This window comes from Tetrao urogallus, assembly GCF_951394365.1.
Source record: "Tetrao urogallus genome assembly, chromosome: 17".
Lineage (NCBI taxonomy): Eukaryota > Metazoa > Chordata > Aves > Galliformes > Phasianidae > Tetrao > Tetrao urogallus.
The window spans coordinates 3,101,405-3,128,208 of NC_136830.1; the positions used below are offsets into that span (position 1 = coordinate 3,101,405).

At 38.9% G+C, this 26,804-nt stretch overlaps 1 protein-coding gene across 1 annotated transcript in view; it reads right to left on the reverse strand.

Annotated features, from left to right (window-relative positions):
* Positions 1 to 26,804, reverse strand: part of ADGRD1 (adhesion G protein-coupled receptor D1) — a gene marked incomplete at both ends in the record, with an annotated part of 118,414 nt that overhangs the window by 57,651 nt on the left and 33,959 nt on the right. The gene's annotated exons all lie outside the window — the stretch shown is intronic.

Consider the following 26,804-nt stretch of genomic DNA (forward strand, 5'->3'; position numbering starts at 1 on the left):
GATGAATTAGTCGTTTGTAACAGATAAGACATGCAAACAAGAGGTTTCCAGGATCTGTTCTACCCTTTTTAATATAAAAATCCCCCAAGTCTACTCTGTGTTTAATCCTAGCTTAGGGCTGTTTCATTTTATTACAAGCATCTTCAACATAAATCCCTGATGAATTAATAGACCTCATATCATTATAGCACAAGGTCAATATTGCTGTGAAACTGGAACACAATCAAGAATTCTTCTCCTTGTTTTAGAGAAGAAAAACAACAAAACAAACAAAAACCCAACCTGCTGAAACTTGAGCAAGTACAAGAAGTCTTTGAAGCAGTTTTCTTTCTCCTCTCCCACAAACCCAAGATCATATGTCAGGCACAAAGTAGCACAGCAGCCTCCTTACTAATCACAATGAAGCTTTTCTGCCCAGTCCAGGGCATTCACGCTGGAATTCCACACACTTCAGGTAGCTGTGCTGTAGATAAAGCCATTTATTTCTTCTTAATTTACCTCTGGGTAACGTAAATGGAATTTTCTTATCTACTTAAGCAACATCTCTGAATAAAACTTCTAATTCCCTAAAAAACTTCTAATTCCCTAACTAACCCTGGTTTTCCTAAGATTTCATAGGAGAAACAGCTGAGATTGCAGGTCAAGTACTCCCAGAAGCTGAGCTTTGAGATGACAGACTGTCACCAGTCTGCTGAGGGTCTTTGTTTTCCTCTTGCCACATCCTGTGGCCTCCTTCCATGACAGGAGCAAATTAAATGGTAAAACTGAAAGCGTGTGAGACCGAAACTGAATGCAACCAGATAGAGGAAGAAAAGCTGGCTGCTCCTTGTCTCTCTCCTCCATGCTCAGAACACAAATTGACCCTGTTGCATTTTAGGAAGTTACTGTATTTGAACCTATGTGTAATGCCAGCAGTGTGGTCTGATGACCAAGTGCCCTGACAAGGCACAATCCCACCTTTCGCTTCTCAGAGCATTTCCGAGGAGTTCAGAACCTGCAGACAACTAATGATCCATAACCCACAGCTGGAAAAATGCCTTCTGCAACTTCAGTTAACAGCGAGTTGTGTTGGCAGAGTTCACTTTGTTTTACCAGCTGAAAAGGCATGTAGCATAACGTTTGCCTGTTGTGCTGTACAGCTTTATGTCTGTCGTGACATAGCTTTCCTGAAGTGTGTAACTGAAAGCATTCATAGTCAGCTTGTATTACAAATTACTTCACTTTTATGACAGACAGATGAGCGGCAGTTTAATAAAAAAGAGAAAAGAAAGATCTGCTGTAATAACAAAGATTTTACAATAAGTGTCACTTCTGACTTGTAAAATATCTCTATATAAATCTCGATTCTTAATATGCTAAATGAAAAGGGCACCGCTGGGTCAGGTTGAAATCAGACGTAGTACTTCAGTTGTGTAGCTTTTCACACAAATAAATCCCAGATGTATGTTTTCTCCTCAGTGTCTCTGGCAAGGGACAAATTACTGTTTTTCTCCATCTTTGACTCTAAACACAGATGTCACCAATTAGACAAAGAAGCACACCAGGGGAGGCTGGTCGGACTGTCCAGAACTGTGTGCAAACTCGCATGGACAAAAACTAGATATCCAACACTCATACAGGAAGAACCCACACTACTTTGTCTATTAATTCTCTTAAAGAATATGTTGTCTTGTTTTGACACACACAACCAGGCCTCACCAGTGCTACTCCTTGATAATTGCATAGCAGTCATCTTCTCAGACTTACAGGACTACTGGTCTGTAACAAAACTGTCAGCAGAATAGAAACTCACACAGCCTATAAGAAACTGGCTACAACAAGGAATAAGCGGATTTTCAGCAGCTCTAAAGGACTCTGTAATCTTTGAAAAAACAAACTGTGTCTCAATATTGTATCTCTAAAGTTAAACTGTGTGTGACGGCTTATACGTGACTTGGATCCTGCAGCACTGAGAATATTGATTTAATATCATTGATAACAGAGAACTTAATATGGAAGTAGGCTTTTGCACTAAGAGATTAAGTCAGTGGAATGCTTATAAAAGCCTGTGAAAGGACAGTTTGTGCATCTTGTAGTGGTATGGAGAGGGAAAGTACTGGTACACTATGTAAAATAGGGTCTGTGCATCAGTTCTCCATCATTTCAGTTCTTTATATAAATTCTTCTGCATGAAGAGGGTTACATGCTGCAAGATCAAAAAAGAATTACATTAAATGAAGCAAGTGTCAGGATGGTGGCAAGCAATAGCCAGGAACAGAACTCAAACCGCTGAGAAGCTCAGTGCAGACTTTGTTTCTCTGATGGACCTGGTAGCTTGGGGAAGGACTGTCTCTATTTACACCCCCAGCAGAAATACAGCTGTTCTGCATACCCTACACTAACCACTGACTCTCAGTAAGTTAGTAAGATTTACATGCCAGCCACAGAAACTCGCTGTATGTGTTGAGGATATGTAGAGTATTTGCATGGTGGCGATATGGTCCTTAAACAGCTGGGAACTAGGCACAGGTCCATGGCTGGGGGAGGATGAGGCCAAAAAAGGAGGGCAGGGGACTGAAAGGACTGCTGGAAACCTTCAGAAAAACCTAGTTGCAGGAAATGTCATGAACAGAATTGCAGAAGAAAAACAGTCAGCCAGCTGCTGCTGGGGAGCCTTGCCAAGGAGGAGAAGCCAAGCAGAGGGTGGGGTGAACCTTTGTGAGATTAGCTTTTTTCTCCTCTCCTCCCCTGAATTTAAAAAGCAAACAAATGCTTAGTGGCCACCAAGGGAGGAGGGTGTGCACTTTCTAATTCAGTATGTATTTTTCGCAAATGTGAAGAAGGAGAACTCATTGGGGTAGTTCTGCCAGTCATCTAAACGCAGTAGCTCCAAGCCCAGAGGTGAGGTGTTAGACTTGCTCTTCTCCAAACGCTGATAATTTATTCTAAGAATATAAATTTGGAAGTCACTTGACTTTGTTCAGAATTCTGCCTAATTCAGAGATTTTTGAAATCTTGTCATCTCAACATCCAAACACAACGGATTGTATCGAAGGTGTTGAGAAAGAGCTCCAGTACTGACAGACCACTTGTTTTTCACACACTTCACAGCCCCACTGAAATATTCTTACAGGTCTGTGAGACAGAAGCTTATTGATTCCTGTTTATGGATTAAATTAGAGTCTAAGCTACTAATTAGAGGATTTCTAACTGTTCACATCCTAATTGTTCACATGATCTATCCAGGACCACATGATCTACTGACTTTCCCAATTGTACAAACTACTTCTAAGTACCTACAGAACTAAAACTTTAAGGTACATCCATCTACTTCGTTCCATGGAAAAAGACAGACAGACAAAGAAAGAAAGAAGCAACCACCTATTTTTATGTTGGCTGTATTTTTCCAAGTTGTGAGGATACTGCGTTGCAACTGACTTAGATCACTCAACTATTTTAATTTAGAGTTTTTTGGACTGATTCACACCAAGATGTAACTAGCACACATAATGATAATATTGTTACAAACTGTAAAAAAAAAAAGAATTTATTTTATCAACAGGGAATTAGAAAGTGTTGTACATAAAATCCAGACCTTTAGTTGATGTAAATCAAGTATGTTCCGTTGTAGCCAACAGATCTATGTGAGCATATGCTTGCTGAAGTGATGCAGTAAAACACTGTAGGACACAGGGTCAATGTGAAAGCTCTCAGAATGTATTTCTTAATGGTGCAGACATGCAGTTAAAAATAAGTTAAAAAATAAATAAATAACAGAAAAAGTGACACAAAAAGTGGAAGGCTATGGCAGACAACAATATAAAGGAAAAAAAGCACAGTTAAATATCAGATCCTATAAAGGCATATGAAATTAAAACAGGTTGCCATATATAACTGAATATGAATTGGCTTTGAGTCTTCCTCTGTGTGAGGTTAAGAATAGTCAGCATTTCAATTTCCTGCAAAAATATTGTTAATCAAACACTACTGCAGTATTTTCCCCCAGCTCTGAGAGTTCTCCATTTCACAGCTGCTTTTTCAGGCAAGCAGTGTGAAAACAACAAATATAATTTTAAAAACCCTGTGAGCAACAGACTAAAAAATCTTGGCTTCTTTATTCGATAGCATTTTTATAAAGAGGAAAAGAAAATGAGGAGGGAATGGACAAGGACATTGTCTTGGTACTCTTTCTCTGTTACTATGTATAACAAAAAAAGTTGGATTACTCCTGTGTGGACAGTATCAGAAGATCTTGCTATTTTTCTTTGAGTAGCAATTCTGCATCTCTTTAAATAAAAATGCCATCCTCTTTGCAGCATCCCATCTTTCTGATGGCACCGAACAAGGGGCTTCATCGAACAGCTGCCAAGACAACATCTGAACACTTTGCACATCTCATGTGGCTGTCAGGCTGTACATCTGCAAACAGCTGTTAATGGTCTACAGGAACTGAAACTATCACTTGGTGCTCATCTCCCTTCAGCTTGTCTCTTTGATCTACTACAGGTTAGCTGCTTATAGCACTGATAGCCATGATAGCATCTACAAAAGATGGAGCAGTGTATCATAAATGCACTCTAGGTGAAACTGTCAGTGTTAAAAAATGAATAGCCCTCCTCTCTGGTTTTGAGTATTAAATAGCATAAAATTCAGTTCTTCCCAAGGAAGGCTGCCTAGATGTTGAGCAATTTTGGCAATGAAAACTGAGTGCAATCCTCGAGTTAAAACTACAGTCTCCCTAAACATGCATACACAGCTCAAAAATGTCTTTTCTCTAATTTTATGGACCTCCAAAAATCCCTCTCTAACATAGAAGATAAATTAACACAGTACACCATCACTGGGTCAATATGAGGTCTGCACTAGGGAGCTTCGGAGCAAAAAGCACCTTGCTCGCAATCACAAAGCCACACATCCTCTATGGATGATACTTCCATACAGTCCTCAATTTCAAAGATCTCAAAATTGCAACATCTTTCTTTCCTTTTTCTTTCTCTTTGGCCTGAGTGCACATGGGCATAGTGAGTGTTTTGTATGTATTTGCTAACACTGGGCAGTGACAAGTATTTGCATGCCAAATTCTTTCAGCTTGGATGCCAAAACTATTTAAGACACAGCACTGCAGTGTAAAACCATGCCAAACTCCCATTGACTGCAATTGGGATTAATAATACTCACAATATTGTTGTAAATTATGGTAATAAATGGAAAGCACAAAAAGGATGAAAATAGCCATGGAAAGAAAAAGGTTTGTTTTCATTACAGATGAATAGAGTTGACTTTAATGCAGGCATGCACCAAAAGAAACTGCAGGATGAGGGCCTTTGAAATTCAATTTTGGCAGCAATCAAATTACATCAGTAAATGTTTAAAATTTTGAAATGCTAGTCAGTGGGAAATGGGGCCTAGCAGGGAAGCTTTTCCTTACAAAAGCATTGGTAAACATGGCATTGAACTGATGATCTGGATCAAAAGCTGCTTTAATGCTTGGGTGAAAAAATGGTTTCTCATGTCCCTTACAGGATTGTTCAGTTCCAAAGAATGGAAAAGTCACTCTGGGCATAACCTCCGACTAGATATTACCTCTCCAGAATTACTGAATACAACCTGGCTCCAAACAGGTCTAATTTAATTCAGGTAATTTAAAATGCAAGTTATTTCGCTCAAGGTGCCTGTGTCGAAGCAGTTACTCATTGCTCTTGATCCTTTTGACCTTTTGATCTCATACAACCTTTTGGGGCACTCCTGTAGCAATGGTACGAGATGTGGGCACAGCCCTACAGTGTTTCTGCTCCTCCCTTCTCCTCTCCCCTCCAGCACACACTCAGAGCTACCAGAACTTCACACCACAAACTCCGTCTCCATTGTCAGGGCCTGAGAACACTTTATCAGACTGTCAAACAGTTTTTCATTTTTTCATTTTTAGAGCTACTGGCACTGGAATTTGCTGAGAGGTTGTGAGCACAGAATCCTACCAGGTTGTTATCCCTTAACCCAGATCCCATCTATATCTTTTACTCTCTGAAGTCTTTCAACATGTCTGAGTTAGATGGACCAAGATAAAGAATCATCCTTCAGCACAGATAAAACAATGATAAAAATACAAAATTATCCCAGACCTGGGCATTTGGTATGGCTCTTCCAACAAGTCATTTTGAGAAATGCTACTTGCCAAGGTTGGCAGTTAACACAAATTTTTGTCACTTTCATTCCTCATGTCCAAAATTATGTTGCATTTTGCTGCTTCTGCATATTTAGGCTCCTTGAAAAAGTTCTCTGTGCAGGTTGTCCACCAACTTTGAAATATCTATTCACATAACCTCCTGGAAGCTTGCTGATCTTTTCTGATAGATGAATGAAATGTTACTTCACTTCTTCCCCACTCACCTTCCAATCAGCATAATAAAATAGAGTTTTTGGTCATTTGGTACAAATCCATGACAACTTTCCAAAATTGCTTAGTGAGAAGGACTGCAGTGTATTTGTTGAGGCTTTTTGCTTCTTTTTGCTATGCCTTTTTCTGCTTCTCTGCATTATTGCATTAAAAATGCATTGCTTTTATAAAATGAAAAGCAGATGCTCCTTCCATACACCCTATTTTAATCTCCCTGAATTTGCTTAACTCATGTGAAAATACTGCTAAATGAAAACAACTGGTCTGATTGATATTGAGAAGGCTATTAAAAATGAACATACTTTCTAATCCAACAGAACCATAATGAAAGACATAAACAAGTGATCTTTTCTTTTCCCCGTTCACCTGTAGTATTTTGACACAGGCAGAAATATTTCCCTTTGCCATGCAATTATCCAGGCCTGTTGTAGAGCTCTGTAACAGGAAGCAATGTCTAGGCCATGACAGGAGCTGTGACAGGGACCAGAAGGCAGGCACAAAGTACAATCCTTTAAAGGGATGCACTGAGTAGAACCAGTTTTAAGAATACTTTTCCTATTAGGTAATATTTCCACAGTTTCCAAAACAGTGCTTAAACTTTTCCTCCTTATAGCTTATAGCTTTTTTTTTTTTTTTTTTTTTTTTTTTTTTGTAAGGGAAACATTTGCATCAGATGATAACCATTCTAGTCACTAAGCTTTAACGTATAAACTGCAGTTGTTCACAATCCCCTGGTGAATCAGGCAAGGAGAATTCAAACCAGAACCAAGGGGCCGGGGCACGCAGCTCTAGCAGGGATGGACAGCCAGCAGCACCCACCTGGGTTTGCTCCAACATCTGTTGTACAGTCACAGTCTCTCATATCCCAGCTCACACAAGCCTCGATTTTGGTAACTAGATTTCACTGAGCGTGGCTGCAATTGAAAAGCCTTGAAACAGAGGTTCAGTCTCTACGACTAACTGGCACCAATAGCAATGAGAAAATGCTCTGAATTCAGAGACAGCACAAAGCTACCAAAGCCAAGAGCAGCAGTAAGTATCACTGGCACTTCAGTTTTGCATACTTGTTTGTCAATACGAAAATGAAGACTGGATGAGTAAACACCACTTTCTCACAGAACTGGGAGAAATAATTAGGAGACCAATCAATCAATATTTATTCCTATCCATTGTAAAAGAGGCTTTAGATGCTATCAGGAAATTTTGCACACAGTGACCCATAGCTAGGCTAAGACAGATTTCCCAGTGAAGAATCAGTATGTATTGCCTTTTCTAAATATACAGAGAAGAAAAGCACAAAAACATCCTGGTTTTCCTATACAACAAACAAAGTCTGTGTCCTTATTTTGAAGAGCAAAAGGACCTTGACAGCCTGGAGGAATGAAACATTAAAATTTCAGGTACTCTGCACAATAATAAGAACAAGAAATGTTTGTGGAATTATTGGGAATAATGCATTCATCTGTCTTTGTAAAGACTTCAGTGCCCTGCATTTCACCTGCAAAGACAAAAATAGCTATGGGAATGGGTAGCTTTGGGAGTCTGGGATTGCAAGAGGACTGCAAGAGACAAATATTGTGCACAAAGCAGAATTTGGTGGCCTTAGGAGATGATTGGACTCGATGATCTTATAAGCCAACCTACATGGTTCTGATGGTTTGGCAAGGGGGCAAAGCTGCAGCCTTCCTGAGCACAATCCCATCTCCAGTGTACACATCTGCATAAGGAAGGGCTTTGCAACCCCTGATGAAGTGGAACAGACAGCAACGCAGCAAGACTTCAGTGCGTACCAATGGAGAGAGGTCTTCAAGGCACAAGCAGAAAATTCCTTATGGTTTTCTGTGTGCCCAGCACATAACTTAATAGGACCCTGGTTTTCTGCTGCGATACCCTAACATGAAAAAAAAAATGTACTCTTAACGGAAAATGTCGGATTCTTCAAACATCAGGAGAAACCCTTCATCAGTGTCAGTGAGAATTTCATCAGGTCTGCATTACATGCTTTGAAAAATCCTTTTTTTAAGATGTTCAGTTGGTACATCATTATGCATTTGTACTGTCATCTTTGCTAGCATTTCTGTGCAAACAAAGGCCTATGTTTTAAAGGGCATTTTGAAGACATGATTTAAAGAAAGCTTAGGCGAAGTTTTAATAGTTCATGTCAGAAACAGAGTAGAGGCTTAATGGTAAAAATATTTACCACTCAGTATGCCTGTTGCTAATATTTTTTTATAGGATTGAATTTATACGTTAGCATTTTCCATTCTCATTAAAATCCTGGCTATGTGAATGTTGAAATGCTCTGAAAAGCAATGCCTCACATTCTTTGTGAATTATATGTGGCAGACTTTGTTTTACATTGACCCTTTCAGCTCTTGTATCCCTTGATGAACTGCTAATCATCATTTATCCTTGCTCTGACTCCGCTAATCTCGGGGGAGCGGGTGGGATAGGCAGTCAATGGAGGCAATGGAGTATAAATAATGACGGAGTACAATAAGCATTCCAGTTGTAATGCCACAACTCATGACAAAGACTTTCAGAAAGATACAGCTCACAGCCCTTCTACGATAAGGCTGTTGTAACCAGACTGGAAAATATTACAAAAACCTTATGATTGCTTCAGCCCCGAGATATTCAGGCCCACTAGGTGAGATAAGGGAATGTTTATTTTGTGTAATCAAAAAATCACTTGGATTCGGGATTCTTGTTTTTATTCCCCAATTTATTTTCCCCACATGACTTTTCATAGGTCCTTTCCTAGCTCTGTTTCATTTCACACCCATTATTCTACCTATTTGTTGTGTAATGTCTTAGAATAAAATACATCTCCCGAATCTTGTTATGCTTTGCGCAGTGGAAATCCAGCTAACATATATAAAAACCAGAGTAAAAGCCTGTGTTAACACACAGCCTCATACTGTGGCATTTTTTGATAAGCAGCATTGGATCATCTGAATACCTCATTAAGTATCCAGTGAATGCAGGGACTTTCTTCCTCTGACAAATCTCTCCCCATACTCCAGATGGGAAACAAAGAGCACTGTTTCACTTGCTTTGTTTCTAGCAAACATACAACCACAGACTAAAACCGACCTGAAAAAGAAACCAAAACAACAAAAAAGGATCTTGAGAAAAATATGTCTTCTATCATTTTAATAAACTAAACCTGCTGTCTTAAGCAACACGATCTGTAATTGTGACAAGGATCCCATGGCAAACAGTGCAGGCAGAGGTGCAGGATTGCTCTGTTAGATACTGTCCAGACCCAATATTAATCCTCAGTCACAGATAAAAATCCTTTTCTGCAACACTTCCTGAGCAGAGCAGCACAGTGATATTTCAAGCCCTCTTGTAAGGCTCTGTGAAAGGCTCTTTCCTAAACCTTAGCATTCTACAAAGACATCACACTCTCCTGTCCGGGTCTTTCTACAGCTAAGCTCGTGGTTTTCCATGGGCTTTTTTTTCTCTTCCTATTTCTGTTGTGAGACAAAAGTCCTCTCAAGAACATTTGCATTTTTCTTTCTCTGATTTGAATCTTTTTCTCCCGTTCCTGTATTTTTGCCAAATATGAGTTCTCTTTTAGTCTGTTGCATGAATGGGGATGAAATGCACACAACTATTTAGTTCAGTGTCATTTTTCACTCACAGGAAATGTCAGGGTGCCAGAACTATTTGGTCTGTGCATCAGCCCCATTCAGTGAATTAAAAGCCACTAGGCCTGCTCTGTTAACTAGAGCTAAAAAGTTGAGTAACATGAGACCAAGCCATTGAATTTGTATTTTGAATGACAAAATGGCAGTCTGTAGAGCTTTGCGTGTATCTGCAGACATACTGCAGACAGGGGCACTGTTGATGATATAACAGAGAAATAGCCAACTGATTTAAGTTGTGGCCCAGCTCTGCACTGATGTCTGCTGCCTGAGAGCAGCGTGCTGCGGCTGCAGGGCTGGCACAGCCACTGCCCTCCTCCAGCTTTCCACCGGGGCACAGTGCCTGACCAGCAGACACTCTCGAGACTAGCTTTGCAGTAGTGCAATAAATGCAGTGCTCTTGAGTAGCCAGGAAGTTCAATTTTTTGGATATGATTTCTTTTCAGCACAACCAGGATATAACTTTTAAAGTAGCAGTATGTTTTAGCCCCTTTGCAAAGAACACCAACTTTTCTCATATTTCCATAGCCAGAAGTTTACATGAACACCTGATCAGAAGAGCTGCGCAGCTGAATCAGTTGGCAAAGCAAGCTCAAGATGAAAAACAAGTCAGGTATTACTGCCTGCTAACCCATTCATCAGGGAAGAGCAAAAAGTGCCACATAAAGTCATCTTCAGCCATAGATTTTAATACATTCAAAATTACTCAGCTCCTACTTTGCACTGTTTGCCTGGAGCTGTTTTTCCATGTGATTCCTGAAATCAGCAATGAGTCCCTCTGGAAACTGATCTAATGGTTTGAAGAATGTAGCTGTGGTAATTGGAGCTTGGCAGTCTTTTTCTGCAAAATCTCCAGGCTCTCTTGTTGATTATTTAGCACAAAGAATGAGAAATCTCATGTTCCTCCTTCACTGGAAATGCTGCTGCACCCTCTTGTTTTCTCTGACTTGCTCTTGAGCGAGATGTCACCATCTGCTAGCCTGGCTTTTTAAGCATCTCAACAAGATGCAGTGGCCAGTAGTTGAGCAATATACCACAATCCAGCATTCCAGTAAGCTCCTGTGTCACGTGCACCCTGCATATTGGTTGGCATATTTTCTTTTCTTGTTTTTAAGTAAAATATATTGCTTAAATGGGGGAAATGCTTTTAGACATAAAATAAAACTATAATCATATGCAAACAGAAATGGCTGACTGCACAATTTAATTTGCTAGGATAATTCTATATAGCTTCTGAAAAAAAATACAAACCAAAAAGGAAACGCCATCAGCAAACTGTGACATGACAGCAGCTTTTAAAGGCAATCGTTCAGTTCCTACTGAACTTAAAGAGAAACTCCGTGTAAGTGCAGTAGGTACAAGGCACAGCATTTCTGTTCTGCTGAGAGTTATTAATAAGAGGGACTGCTCAGTTCTAGGAACTCTGTGTCTTAGAACATGCTAGCAACTATTTCAGTCTCATAGCCATGGAGCGTGGAGATTTCATTCTTTCGCTAAACGTTATTTCTGGAAAAAGACCTCCTAGCATCCATGGGAATTTATCCAGAGGGGCCACACTTCCAATAACGACATTCCTTTTGTAGTTTACAAATACCCTGATAAATGTTTGATGGCCTTAAAAATAAATGTATTTTCTAATAAATGGATAATGATCAATCTGTCACAGAGTCCAAATAAGTCAGGAATTTCCTTCCAACTACTTACAGTGTTAAGGCCTTTTAGTGTGCTTATAACCAACAATGACACATGCTGCCCACATCTATTCCATGTCTATGTAAATTACTGCTCTTTTAGGAATCTTTTGAAGGTGATTCATTAAAATAAAACCTTTATTTTATTAAAAAACAACACCAACAACCACAGATGAAATCTTCTTTTGCAAACACACATGATAGGTAAGATAGGTAATTCAGAACCAAGTATTCAGTTCAAGTACTTCTAAAGACAGAAGGAAAAAAAAAAAGAGGAAAAAAGTCCATCCCTGGAGATATAATTAGATTCTCTTCAGTGCAGTAAGTTGGCATCAATGCAGTGGCATCTATGCAATCACTGGAATTCTTGGACAGCCCTGCACACAAAAAGGCTTTGCTGTGGATAGTGGGAACATAACACAGAGTCTCACAGGCATTCTCTCCTAACTGTAATCAGAGCTTTGTTACAGGTTTTCATCACATTTTCCAATAAATCATTAATATCCGTATGTTCAACCCTATCTGGCTATGAAGTGAGCATTATTACAGAATGTATGGCTTGATCCCAAAGCTATTTAGGCCAGTTAAGGTCTTTATTTGGATTTAAAGGAGTTTTGGACCGTTGTCTCTATCATAAGGCCAGTAAAATTTCTCATTGACACCCTCAAAGATTTCTGATACTGACAGATTTAATTACTCAAAAGTGCCATCAGACCAGGAGCCTTCCAGAACTGGAGCCCTTTACAGTGCAGTGGTTTGGCTTGCTCTGGGGATACATTTTACTTGTTGCTGTTATTCAAGGTTGCACTGTTTTCTAGCATTTTGTTCTTAATTGACCCAGATGCAGGCGGCCTTAATACATGCAAATGTGAGCTGCTGTATTCAAAAAGAAATCTTTGCCTGGAAATATTCAGGACAGAAAAGAGTTGCTGTATGCAATGCCTCCTCTACCCCCCTCTGCCTGCATAATCTCTTCCATGGTTTCCAGCTGTATCCTCTCCCCAAAAATACAATCTACTTTTCTGTGAAGAGGAATGTGCAGCCTTGCTGGAAAAAATTTCAACCACCTGCATTCAGACTTGGGATTGTAACTAGAGACTGATCCTAGACCACAGAGATATGAGTATTGTTCCCACATGAATCTCCCCATGGAAGGAAGGTGCAACTCAGTCAAAATTATGCGTGTATTTTGGGCTGCAACACTGTAAGGATCTTTTAATTAGTCACAGATACTTAGAGAATGCAACATAACCATGTGTCATAAGAACTTGCATGAAAAAACAACAAGAAAATATGTGTTAAGAAGTCTGAGGTACAAATGTACACAATCAGGTGTACACTGAGTAGCTATTTGATAACATACTGAGGGTTAGACGCAATCTGTATTGCACATGCATGTCTTATGCTAGAAGAATCAAGGCTATGGAAATACTATTTCTCCTCATATCCACATCCCACCTGTTCTGCTTGTGGCTTCTATTTGTTCCCTACCCTCAAGGACTGAAATCATAAGAACAATCAAATTATTTTTAATTTAACAGAAAGAAGAGTGGAACTAATTCCAGCCTTAGGCAGTCCTAACAGCAGTAATCTCTCTCATCCTTGACGTTTTGTATGTAAGTCAGACTGCAGCCAGATTGTAGGGCTCCACTCTGTTCTTTTCACTGGGTGCTCAGTGGAAGCATGGTAAAATATTGAACAACCTAAAAATAAATGAAAGCATACATAGTAACATACTCCACGGAACAGAATTTGCGTAGATGGCTATATATGTTCTGCAGATTGCAGCGTATGGCTGTGTGGTGCAGGGATATTATAGGTTACAGCACTCGCTAGACTTGGATTCTTTGACTTCAGCTGTCAAAAAATGACATCCCAAATACCTACTTTTCCCTACTCCTTCTTAGTAATTAACACAAGCAGCCTTTAATGTATGTTGCACCAGGGGACTGCCGTCCAACCGTTAATAGCACACGGCCAATGAATGTAGCAATCATGAGACTCTGCATGGCAGTCTCTTGTTCCCCAGCATCAATTACTCACACAGCTCCTCTGACACAGGCTATATAAAGCGGTTTGCTGGCATGCTAAGGGCTGAGGCAAGGTTTAAAATATCTCCAGAAAACTATACAACACGTGCAGATTTCCCACAATTATAAGCAAGGGGTTTTCTACTCGTTCTGATTATAACCTTTATAATATTCTTTCATTTAACAAAAAAAAAAACAAAAGGGGAGGGGGCTTATTTTGTTTTGTTGTGGCTTAGCGTGCTTTTCTTAGAGGGTCATTTGATGGAAGCAAGTGAAAATGATCCTTCCCCTTCACTCCTTGTGGTGATAGAAAACTCTTTGAGAGAGTGCTTCCATTTTAGGCTGAAACACAGTGGATATTACTCAAACAGAACTATTGCCATCTAATTCCAAGTTCGTACATCTAGAGTGGTGCTTTTTACTGTGTTCTCGAGCTGAAAGACAGAATGTGTTTGGGCACAGCACAAAGCTGCAAACTTAAAGACATTCTCCGGACAATGCCAATGGCATTTTGGCTGTGGTTGGAAACTGCACAAACACATGGATGAACACAGAGAGACAGAGCCTCACAAAATACATTCTGCTCACAGAACAGCCTCACTGTGATTAGCTTAGGCTCAAGTTTATTTGATAGTAAAGAAGGACCTTATCCAAAAAAAAAGGGCCACAGCTACAAATATTGAGCGCACAAACAATCTGTGCTCAGTCTTTGCTCATCCTATTCAGAAGCCTGATGAAGTATGAAATTACCTACAGGAGGGCTTTGGATTACTTTCTCATACACAGACACTGCAAAGAAGAAAATCACATGCATGCTTCTCCATCAGATTGTTTCTGTGATGTGAAATTACCCTTTTTCTAAGTTCATCCATTAGATTGAAAACTCTTCAAAAGGTGTTTTCCTTAAACTTTATATAAAACTTAAATACTTCTCTTTATGCCCTTCTGAGTGAAGAGGCAACTATTTTAATTTTTTTTGACTTTTCATTTTTGGTGTAATGTGGGACTGGAAAACTAAAACTTTCGTGGCAGTTTGAAAATCAAAGTAAGGAAAATTCCACATTTCCTACACTATTTCCTTCTGTAAAAATGCACGGGGTGATGAAGAATTGCCTCATTGGGGAGGGAATAAAAAAAAAAAAGAAAGAAATTTTCAAACCAATTCGATCTGTCTCTCCTGGGTCTCATCCTCATGGTTTTCAGCTTACATGTAACAGAGTAAATCATTAATTTCAATCACCTTAATTCTCTGCCCAAAAAAATATATCTTGGCATCTGAGATGTTTACATAACTACCATACATTCCTCAGTGTGCTGACACAGAGACATCACCCCAATCTGAAGCAAACAACAGAACTGCTTAACATGTTTCTGGATAACCTACAAGCTGTGAATCCTGAAGGCACGTTTATCACCTACATTTGCAAGGACATTTATGTCATTTTTCCTTTTGCACATTTTCCCTATTGATATCTTACTGCCTTTCCCAAGTTGCTCTTCCTCCAGTGTTGAGAGTTTTCTTTCTGATTTTAGTGTTGAGAGGATCAGATCCACCAACTCTGTAAACCTGCAGAAGCAGTCCCACTTAGGGTAATGATTTCCAGAGATGCTCATTAAAATAGAGAAACCGGGCTTTGGATTTTTGTTTGTTCATTGGTTGGGGTTTGTTTTGATAGATTTGTTTCATGGGTTTTGTTTTGAGTTTTAGAGCATGACAAAGCATGGCCTGAAGCCAACAGTGTCATTTATTTATCTAAGGCATCTTGTTGTAAAGGGCTTTTGTCGTTTTTTAAGAAAAGGAGAGGGGAAGGGAACAAAAATTTTGCTTTGAGCCTGCTTCTATTACTTCAAGTTTTAACTCTGAACAACTTGAAGGCCAAACTGTAGGCAACTAAAATACAGGGTTTCTAAAGAAAATGCTGACAGCCTCTGAACTATAAAAGTTATGGAGAACCCTGTAATAGTAATAATAACATCTTTCATTTATATATAGCACTTTTTCTCCCAAAACATCTCATAAACTGTAAGTCAAACAATCACATCTGTAGCAGTAAAAAAACCTGAAATCAGAAGTATTGTAAACTTCTGGGTTGGAGAAAGCTTCCACTCCCAGTTCTGTTGCTGGCCACGGCTTTGTTTCCTGTAAAATTAAGTTCAACTAATCAAGGTAATATGGCAGTTCACCTGGTCACTAGAGCCTTCCCCTTTCACTGAATGAGAAGGGACACGCAGTAAGAGCAATTGTCTGGGGCCTGGAGTGCTGAAGAAAAAAGATATCCCATAGGTTCTGAGTTCTGAGCAGCCCAAAGTAAGACCATAGGCGTGGGCTGTAACTCTGAACCTCCAGCTCTTGAAATTTCCCTCCAGATTGCTCAGGAAGGAGCAAGTCACCACTATAAAGACATGCAGGCTCTTTATCTGAGCACATAATAGTTTGGAAGGTGAAAACGATACATTTTTCCAGCAGGAAGTAGTGAGGGTGCAATGACTTCCCAGTTTCTGTTAAATCTTTCTGTTGAAATGGTGTCTTCAACAGAAGAATAAATTTTCTCCCGAAGACCAAAGTTGCAATAAATAATAATAATAAACATATGTTAATCCTACACGAATCTTAGAAACTAAGCACATAACTACCTGGGAAGAACGGAGGCAATGTCTTTGATGTATGCTATTTCCTATCACAGTATGTGGTATACAAAAGGTCTAGCTAAAAGTATGACATGACTGAGAAAGCAACTTTAGACTGAGTTAGGCAGTATTTTTTGCATAACAGTTCCTTCTTCAAGGATCCTACTAGCAAGTGAAATAACAAACGTCTGATTCAAATGTATGATGAAAAATGGACACAATCCAAATAGAGAAATATTTGTGGCATATGGAAACCAGCAAGTATGTGAACTGCCCAGATTGCTTGCTGTTAGTTTGTCTTGCTTTTATTTTAAAAAGAAATAAAGAAAACATATATGTAAACAGCCAGCTCCTGGTCTCTTCGGAGTCACTGGAAAATTCACCACTAAGACCAGAACAGAGATTTTGGAATTATTTTTTGGAAAGTAGGGTGGGAAATTATTGTGGTTCTGTTGTTGTTTGTTTGTTTTGGTTTTTTAATGTATGTATTGAAATTTCAAAAAATTATATCATACATTATCTTTCAATTAAAATCTATCAATCCTGCAACTGTAACGCATACTATAATCTGTTCCAAGTCTTATTTCTATTATCTCAGTATGCCAGGCACTGTGCACCCACAGTCCTCACCCACTCTCTCCTGGAATTTGACTCTGTAATCCTTCTGGTTCTCTCTGGAGTCTTTCTAACTTGGGATATTCTAAGATTCTTGAGATAATTCATCATACTACTTATTTCATCTGAGTGGAGGATCTGCTTTTAAATAATTTGTTTAAATTTACACACCAGATCCAAAAATTGATTTTAGATATCAAATGTTCTGTTAGTGTAAAACTACCCTTTCACTCTTCCTTTGGAATTAAAAGAACCCACTTCTCAGAATGGCATCAAACTAGCCATAATGACTGGGGGAGCACAGCAGCTCCAATCCTGAAGCCGCGTATAAAATGCCAATACATTCTTATTCATATTTATCCTTACAGAAAGCAGATTTTGCTACTCAGGACTGTAATTGTGAATGAAAGCAATTTGTACATAATCTCAGTAATGCTCTGGAAAACTGCATAAAACAAATAAGTATGTACTAAATAACTTGGATAGAATGTCATCCATGCTTTTGCCTCAAACCAGAGTCTGTGTAATGTGTTACACTTTCTCAGAAAGCTACCAAGTGCCTGGCTTTCCAGAATTTGCAAGTGTCAGGTTTTGTACTACAGATGAAGCCCCTGTGCCTGCCTGAGATCAATACACTCAGCTTTTCTGATGGCTCAGCTTAATCAAACTGTATCACAAAGCCTATTTACAATTGAAGTGGGCAGATCACAAGAAAGGGATAATAATGAGGAATGGTCCACTGGCATAAAGATGAACTCTATAAAAACCAGATTATTCCCAGTCTATTTTTTTCTTATTTTAAATTTAGAAAGCTCAGAAATCTGGGATGCTGCTTCAAAACAGCGTGGTTTACTTATAGCATCTCTGGAACTGGTCCCACAGGCTGCAACTTCCTCACTTTCATGGGAACGATGGTTGCATCAAATTCCTCACAGTGCCTGGTTAGCCATGAAATGCCACATGAAAAGCTTTTTTTCATGGTATTTGCATTCAGTTCAAACCCAAATCAAGAAGTGCAGAGTCACACTGTGTTTTTAAGCTAGCAATATCTTTCTAAATCTCATTAGAACTTAGGTGCTGTTTGGTTCAGAGTTTGAGTAAAAGTTTACATCACTTCTCATTTATATTAACTGCATGTAAGCTTCTTGTGCTTTGTTCTACAGTCATTTGTGTAAGGCTGAAGAATCCACAAGACCTTCAAGGTTTTCTGAAACAGCTGTGTTTAAACTTTACCCTTGTAATTTAACTTGCTGGCCAAAACTTTTGTTTGTGTTAGGTTTTTCTATCCAAATCTTTTTTAGTACCTTTCCTTGCTTGTTATAAGACAGTCATTTTTGTGTCAGCTTTTTTTCCGGCTCTTGATGTTCTGCATTTCTAGAGTATGAACAGATACACTTTGAAGAAAGGTCTTGCTTGATATTAAGCTTAAGAAAAATGAGGATTAAACAGAAATTTAAAGAACATTTTAATAGAAAATAAGGTCCATATTCTGAACTTGGTCTATGAAAACCAAGTTCTTCTGAATTCGGCGGGTTTTATGGCAGTTTGCACTCACTGAGCACATTGATCCCTGGGCAGCACATCTTGTAAAATATTACAACTGTTTTGGTTTGATGATTTTCCTCAGATACTTCTATCAGTTACCGATCACTAGGGTAGATTTTGGACAAGAGCATTTATCACTACCAGAAAATAAAGAAGGCAGCCTGGTGTGGACGCCTTGTACCTAAGCTTTTCAGTATAGTTTGAAATGGTCAAAAACAAGACAAAATCTCATTGTAAGTAAGGGCACAGAGACAGTGATTAAGTTGTGCATAACGCACTTCTAACGCCCACGAGTACAGGCTTAGCACTAAGTGCAAATTCCTTTTGTTTTTGTCAGAAGCTATTTTAGATTAGCTAAATGACATTTCATGATTAATTATTTAAACGACGTGGAATGTGAAATGAACACGTATCCCTTTCTGAAATAAAAGAGCTCAATTTTTTATATCAATCGAAATCATTCTGTCTACTTGAAAGGGCAAATTACAGCTTGATTGTAGGCCAATTATTCCAGTGGATCACTTGAATGACTATAAATGTATTCTTTTATTGGCAGTATTTGTCATTTTAACAGCGACTTTATTTAATTAAAGGATACAAAATGTCTCAGATATTTTAGGTCAAAAAGTCATTGAAATCACTCTAGTGCTGCATATAAACTGTTGCACTTCTCTGGACTGGGTCTTTCAGACTTTGAGGCCTGAGTCTCACCTCATTTATCCAATGAAAAGCAGTTCTGATAACGTTCATGGAGCAGCAGAGCAAAAAGCACAGGCACGAGCCCATAACTGATCTTAAGGTGTTGTCCTGGTGTCAGTGCAGCAGCTTGTAGCAGCGTGCCCACAATTATGCAGAAAAGTGATGTACTCTTAAAGAACAAGTATGGGCTCCTCTGCTCTTATAGTCTAGATTGTGGTGAAAAAATTCAAGCAGAGTTTAAATTCTGAGTAAGAAGCTTTCTCTCTCTCAAAAAAAGTTATATATCTAAGGAACAGTGATGCAGGCCTCATTATAAAGAGCAGATTAAGAAGGCTGTGAGCTCTGGGTTATTATAATCTGATTAATATAATAGCCTACTTTATCCAGCTCCATAACAGGTCAGAGCAGGTTATCGGGAGTACTTCATCTGGTTGTGCTAGCCCACTGAGAAGTCTTTCCAATGGCACTGTCTCGCATTAACTTCAGATGAAAATGTTTACTGTGTTAAAAATAACCCTTTCAGCATTGAGAAGAAAAATCCCTGTATTTGTGTTTATCTTTTCATTCTTCACATTTTGAGTCATGTCTCAAGATCAACTAAAGGAGGCCTTATTGTGGTTCCAATGATATAAATTCTCCAAATTTATGCCAATACTTTTATTTGTCATATTTATTGGAGCTGACATTTTTCTGGAATCTGTTCACACTCTGACTTATGAGCTTTATTGAGTTTCATTTGTTTTGCTGTTTAAAATAAATTAAGACCAATGTGTGGGGAATTTATTCCTCTCTCGTGATCTTTATTTTCTAATATTTTGCTATGTGAATTTGACATTCAAGTCACTATTAAATCATGCCATCTTATTAGAAAAGACCTGACCTAGCTATTTGAAAGATTCACTTCAGTTACTATTTAATTCAGTCCCTATAACAAAATATGGATTTCATCTTATACTCATGCTAGGGATGAGGAACTGAAGCAAAAAGACAAAGTAAATTAGTCTTTGCCTGAGATGCAGTGGATACACATGGGACTAACGTTCAGTCTACAAAACCTAATCTTAGGTCATACACGCTCATAAAAAAAGCAACAGCAGAGGAAGAGGAACAGTAGAGCTTGCCAGAGAAAGTTAAGGCTTAAAGGACTTTAGAAAGTTGTAAAGAAAACAAAAAACATAGAAAGAATATGATAAATTATGCACTCAAAGAATTCTAAGTTACAAAACATCACAATTCAGGAAAAACTTTTCCTCTGATACTGCTAGTGCTGCAAACATCTGCCATGTGTCTAGACAACAAGATTTCTGCCCTTTCCTGATGGTCCTCTGCAGATCTGAGCTGCTCAACAGAGGCTGAGAAGAGAATAGGGTGATGGGGGTGGTTACTGCCTCTGCCTTCCACAAAGCAGGTGCTGAGAAGCTGTAGGAACCTCCTACATGGGCATATTCAGCTCCACTTTTTTGGAATTAAGGTTCATTCATTTCTGCCACAATCCAACCACCAATGAAGCTAAATCCAGTTTACATCATGGTGATCCTCCAGACTGAGAGAATATCACTCAGGTGAAATGAAAAAATATTAACAAAAATTATTAGGGAATGGCAGTGGTGACTGCTCCTAGTTATTCCCACAGGCCAGACACTCATTCCTCCTAGAAATGAGTTGAAGTCTTAAAGAGAGAATTGAAAACTCATGATAACTCTGTAAGATTTCAGTTGGGGTGGCCGATTTCTGATGAGACTGTATTGATGAAAAGTCAGTTCAAGAAAGTTGCTATTTAAAAGCAATTCTATCCTATGCCTTTGAAGCAAAGTTTGCTATTAGTTGAAGAGAAGACACTAAGCAGTCCTGCAGGAGGAATAGCAGGGTGCTTCAAGGTCAGTGCAGACAGAAAAGGAAAATGTCGATGGGCTCCAGAACATTCTCACTAACTATTCTTTTGCTCTTCTTTTAAATCATGTTTCACAAAGTTTTATGAATCCATTTCTATTAAGCTACAGAGGATCAGACAAAACCAACCCCAGGATAATACTTGAAAAGAAACTGGATTTATGTGTGGGAAGAAACAGGACCACGATATTTTCTACATGAGATTTCTCACCAGCTATTGATTTCTGAACTAAGCTTCTGAAGTTATGCTCCACTCTCACCTGATCGAGTAGGTCACCTTCTTCAAAAGCCTGTTTAGTGTACCTTCCATAGTGACTAGTTTCTCCTCAGCTTTCAGCTTGCCCCATTTTCCCCATCTGTCTGCTCTGCTGCAGTCACTTCTTTTCATAAAGTCCTGAATTTTTTACTGCTCAGTTCAAGAACCCACCCAATTTTCACCCCTTTCTTTATGCAACTGGTAAACAGCAAATTTAAGTCTTCCTTTTGATGCCTAAGATCACCTTAGACATGCTTGTCAATTCTGGGATTGTGCTTCTCAATATTCTGGGATGACATTAAATGTCCACTTACCTACAAAGGAAGGCATATATACGAGTTTTAGGTTGTTAAGAGAGTACAGGAAGGTGAACACAATTAAAGCTGTTGATGCCTGCAAACCCCAGAGGGGAACATGAGTACAGATCACTGGAAGTGTGTCCAAGTGCTGACCTCTACATACATTTCTCTTTATTATGCATATTTGGTCTTGTACAATTGCTGTACTTTACTAGGTTTTATTTTCCATTCTATTATTTCTTCAGTCCCATCTAACTAGAAATTTTATACAGATGGCATTGAATACATTGATCCGTCTGTTACTTAATCAACCCAGTCCTGTCTTGACAGCAGGGATTGATTACATCATCCTGCTTCTCCTAAACTGTCTTGCCTGCTTAAAAGTTCCTGAAGAATCCTCCCACAGTGAATTGCTTCTTTATCCCTCTGTATAAAATTCTGCTATACCCAAAGAAGGCTGTAAGACAAGCACAGTTCATTCGATTTTTATTCCATGTAGGGAATGTCATCTTGTTAGCATGAAATCAGGTGTCAAATTTATGTCAGGCTAAAAAGAGGCTTAGTATTATTCTGGGAAAACATTCTAGTAAGACTCAGTCTAGATTTGGCATATCTCCTACATAAAATTATGAACAGACTTTCAATATTTATCTTCTCATCCTTAAAAAGTATGTATAGGATACTGTTTCTATGTTTTGCTTTCTAATTCAAGAATCAAGTTAGATTAGACATTTACCATTCTTGATAATACAGAGACTAGATCCTGGTATGCAGTACAGAAATTTGAATTTTGATTTCATAGACCTATTAAGGAAAATCAAAGATCACTAGAGACATACATAGCAGCAAGATAAAGAGTTGATGTACATGGTTTTGTCTATTGGAACATACGTATCAAACCACATACGTGCTGTGTCATGGTCGATGAGGAGGAGGTAACAGTGCCACAGTACACTGATCTAAAATGTCTGTTTCAATATAAATTTCAGTTGAATCTGTCATAACTCCCAGAAAAACGGAACAAAACACAGATGTCAGAAACCTACAAAGAGTACTCAATGTTAACCTAAGAAGACATCTACTAAATTTAATCGACCGTGTCAGCATGTGTTGGTAACGAGAGTGGGGAGCAAGAAAAGTTTTGGAGATTGTCATAGCAGCACAGATGCAGTTCCACTATTCTTTTGAAAAGGAAAACTAAAATGAAACATACAAATAAAAAAACTGCTTTTAAAATTATCTTCTAAGCTGAGCAACCTAATCTTAGTTCAGACTGAGCAGGAGAAGCATCACTTCAGGAGCTTGCTTAAATTGTTTCATGAATTACCTCTTAACTTTCCTGACAGTGAGGTGCTGCAGTGACAGAACTGCTTTCTTGGGCCGTGCCATTCCCTAGTAACCAGCCTCAGACATTTCCCTAGTTCTTTTGTTTTTTAACAAAAGGAGGAACAGAAGCAGAAACCTTCTGTTATCGAGGGCAGAGGCATGGTCTTATTTTTCTGCTTTCCACCAAAGAAAGAGTTCTGTTATATATTTGTTAGCACAGAACAAATTATGACCACAGTTACGTCAATATAACATATTTCTGAAAATCTTATTCTACATGCTATCATTTAAGCCTGAACAAAACAGATGGAGCATCTGCTCACATCAGGCTACTATATTTTACATGTGTTCTTCACAGTTATAGAGGACTCCTACAGAGAGCAGACAGTAGTGAAATGTGTGTAAGCACATTTTTTGCCTTATTTATCACTATGTCCACACCTGGCAATATGGGAAACAGAAGTGACAAATAATGAAGTTGTTTGTACACTGAGTAAAAACTCAGGAAAGACAAAATATATCATCAGTGCAAAGGTATTTATGGAAGCATTCTCAATAGCATCTGTGCATTTCTAGAATAGCTAATTACTTCATCATGAGCAAACAACCCATTTGTCTAAAGAAGTGCTCCAAATGAACACTCTTAAGCTCTTTAGAATTTGCAAAGACAGTAACCATCCAAAAAAACCCAAACTAAACAAACAAAAAACAGCATCTTAGTGCACAGAGAAATATAAAGGAGCACAAAAAAGAAACAAACCCAAACTCCCGATGTATGTGACAGGCTACTGCTTTCCTGAGTAACTTCCAATCTTTTCATTTGAAGTGTATTTTTTTGCTGTGTTTTAAACAGCAGGTGCACATGTAATTGAAAGTGGTTGGTTGTGTCAAACAAGATAAGTATTCCATGAGATTCCTTAAAGACCTAACCTATACCCTACGAGAGAGAGCTGAATTCACTGATCTGCAGGAGAAAAGTCCCACTGACTGCAAAACAAGAGCGCCCATTTGGCCTTTCTCCACCACTCTTGATGAAATCATGCTATCTAGGGGCTAGTATAGTTCCACAGATGTGCTTCTGCCTCATAAACAAATGAATGAGGTGCCTTGGGAACAGGAGCTTTAATGCACTAAACAGATTGCATTCTGTTCTGCCACAAGCAAATAGATGGCCAACTGAAAAACTGATATCTTCATTTGGAGATATTTGCAATTCTTTCCTTGCACCAGGCCACCAACACTTTCATCACAAAACTGGTTTCTTCAGTTCCTGGAGCTTAGTCCAGATTTAAGGGTTTTGGCCTGAAGTAAGAGGGAACATGATGGATGTCCTCCTACCTGCAGGCTGGTGTAGGTAGATCTGTACATTACACAAATCTGCTAATTCTTTCACATGATTAAGAATATAAAAATAAATAATAGTAATAAAAGATCAATAAGATAAGAGATTGATTGGAACAGAGCCAGTTTTATCAAAAGGGTGAAGTGCCTGTGTGAGAGTTAGGCATTACTGCCAGCCAGAGCGTCCTTCTGCAAAAGTAGTCATAGTTAGGGTTTCTTTCACAAAGCAAGCTAAGAAGTCTGTTTGATGGCAAGGGCTGGGAAAGGCAGAACTTGGCCAAATTGAAAACAGGCTGAGAAGACTTGCCCTTATTGTTTTTCCTTCAGACCTGAAGGAGAAAAAATGAAGATGACAAGGAAGGAAGCAATAGAAGCTGTAGTCTCCATTTGGAAATTTAAAGGTTTCATATGCCCTGAGAGACTAAATAAGAATGGCAGCATTATGACTAATGCTTCCACATCATATTTGGGCTGCGTGATCCCTAGCATTTTCCCAGCTTTGTATTAAGTACTCCCCTCCTTTATCCTTCCAAACCTAATTGAAAAAAACTTGAATTTTTGTATCCATGTCCCACATTCAACCAGGAGCCTCCTGAGACCTCGCATCCTGGAAACATCCTGCAATGTCTGAAACACTGGAAATCTTAAAATCCTTTGTACCTTCGAGAGGATCTGTCGTTATGGTTCTAACGGGTGGAAAAACAGTGAACAATAAGGAATGACTGATTGCTTAAAATTCACTGATTATCTTGGGATCTTATTCTTTTTTTCCCAGATGTTTAAGCCCAATCTGTCTGCAATTTCAACACATCACCTATGAATCTGACTTTCTAGCCATAATGGGTGGTCCAAAATAATCTGTTGAGAAGGGTAGGATTATATTACAGTGAAAAGTGCTTTGTTTTATAGACTCATCCCAAGCAACTCAGGTTTTGAAAATCTGATTGGAAGGACCTAATACTCATACAACTTCTACGCTGCAAAAACCCATATCAGGTCATGCCAACAGGAGATTTCAGCAAGTGCATTCCTTCCCCAGCCTGGCCTGGCACCACCAGGAACAGCAGCACTGGAGGGCACTGCCTCATTGCTAACATTTTCTTCAAGTCTGGAGTTTTGTAGTTGGCATGAGCACTGCAGAATGAACCTCGGAAAATACTTGCACAGATTCTACTGGAGGAATGGGCTGCCAGGACTAAATTATAAACAAAAGTGACTACAAATAAAATATCATAACAGGTTGTGGGGATCATTAGATATGGTCATTTAGCATCTGACTTTCAAGATATGGTAGATGAGTAGGTGGTAGATACGAGAAGGAGGGGAGGACTCCTGGCTGGCCTGAAAGTTTATGTGATATCCCAGGTGTGATCTGCATTCCTCCTCTTTCTATCTCCCCAAATTACTTCTCCTTGACTTGGCACCTAGAAAATCTGGTCACCTTAATATATGGTTGGCAAGATTTCAATGTAAAAATCCACCCTGACATCTGAAAGTGATCATTTTACTGCCCACTCTGGAGGAATGCATCCCCACAAGAATAAGGAATTTTATGAGTGTTATAAAAAGTTACTGGCACTACAACATATTATTACCGGGGTATAAATTACCGATCTGCACAGAGGCCAGCTGGGATAGCATCCAGAACCATTCCTCTGCTCTGAAATCTGCATGGGCAACTACCTCCCTTTGTGGCCTTCATCCTCAGTGTCAGGCAGTGTATTCCTCCTCAGGAGTGATGGATATAAACCAGAAGGCAGAGAGGTGTGGAGCAGAGAGCTCTTACATCACATACTAATTGTAGTACAACTGTGGCAGCATTCAGTGTTGAGGTCACATTTGTCTTGCTGCCAATAAATGAAAGTTAAAAAATTAACGTAGCTTTTCATCAAAAACTACCAAACTTGCAGTAATTACTTTGCTTTACTAGAGTAAATTAAACTGAATATACACAAATATAAGTAAGTACACTTAGATCTTAAAATACAAGACACTTAGATTCTCATCAGGTCTTGTATTCCAACTGCACAATCTTTTTTCTCCAAAAGCTCTGAAGTTATGTATTTTTTAAGCCTATACTTTCTTAAATCAGCAGATGTTCCATGACAGAGAGGGCATATATATTGTACTAAGTGGGAAATATTGATATCTGTAGTGTCCCTCATATTCCTGTGCCAATCATGCTAGAGCTGTCCCACTGAAGCTGTTCTGTACCAGTGGAAGCAATGCGGGGGGAGGGCATTTAGCGTGGGGCAGCTTTTTTCATCTTTGCAGGAAGCCAAGAGGTGCAGGCAGACATATACAGTGCACAGGTAACACAAATGCAATTTATGCCCAGTGAAAAGGAGAGTATTGGCTCAATCGGGTCCCCTACTGGTCCTTTACTTTGAGAAAAAATAAGCAATATCCAATCCTATGCATTGAGAGTTGTATAACTAAAGCAGCACAGGACTGAGGA